This window comes from Malurus melanocephalus, unplaced genomic scaffold, assembly GCF_030028575.1.
Source record: "Malurus melanocephalus ecotype Western Australia unplaced genomic scaffold, MMel_1.1 scaffold_2359, whole genome shotgun sequence".
Classification (NCBI taxonomy): Eukaryota; Metazoa; Chordata; class Aves; order Passeriformes; family Maluridae; genus Malurus; species Malurus melanocephalus.
This window is the reverse complement of record NW_026625591.1, coordinates 9032-10098: the sequence shown is the minus strand read 5'-3', so window position 1 is coordinate 10098 and position 1067 is coordinate 9032.

Below are 1067 nucleotides of genomic sequence, written 5' to 3'. Positions count from 1 at the left end.
TGCCCGGGGGACACTGTGTCCTGCCCAGGGGACACTGTGCCATGCCCAGGGGTCACTCTGTCCTGCCCAGGGGACACTCTGCCCTGCCCAGGGGTCACTCTGTCCTGCCCAGGGGACACTGTGCCATGCCCAGGGGACACTGTGTCCTGCCCGGGGGACACTGTGCCCTGCCCAGGGGACACTGTGCCCTGCCCGGGGGACACTGTGCCCTGCCCAGGGGACACTGTGCCCTGCCCGGGGGACACTGTGCCATGCCCAGGGGACACTGTGCCCTGCCCGGGGGACACTGTGCCCTGCCCAGGGGACACTGTGCCCTGCCCGGGTGTCACTCTGCCCTGCCCAGGTGACACTGTGCCCTGCCCGGGTGTCACTCTGCCCTGCCCAGGTGACACTCTGCCCTGTCCAGGGGACACTGTGCCATGCCCAGGGGACACTGTGCCATGCCCGGGGGACACTGTGCCCTGCCCGGGGGACACTGTGTCCTGCCCGGGGGACACTCTGTCCTGCCCGGGGGACACTGTGCCCTGCCCGGGGGACACTCTGTCCTGCCCGGGTGTCACTCTGTCCTGCCCAGGTGACACTGTGCCCTGCCCAGGTGACACTCTGCCCTGTCCAGGGGACACTGTGCCATGCCCAGGGGACACTGTGCCATGCCCAGGTGACACTCTGCCCTGTCCAGGGGACACTGTGCCATGCCCAGGGGTGACTGTGCCCTGTCCGGGGGACACTGTGTCCTGCCCGGGGGACACTGTGCCATGCCCAGGGGTCACTCTGTCCTGCCCAGGGGACACTGTCCTGCCCAGGTGACACTGTGCCCTGCCCAGGTGACAATTCCACAGGCACAGCCCCAGCCCTTTCAGCGGGATCGCCCGGGGAGCAGTGCCCGGGTTGGGCTCGGAGCGCTCCGGGTGCCCCCGGGGCGATCCCGGCGGGGTCGGGGCGGCACCGGGAGGGTTCTCTGTCCCTCCTGCTCTGCTTTCCTGCTCTGTTCCTCAGCTCTCCTGCTCTGTTCCTCAGCTTTCCTGCTCTGTTCTCCAGCTCTCCTGCTCTCCTCGGCGGCTCAGGGG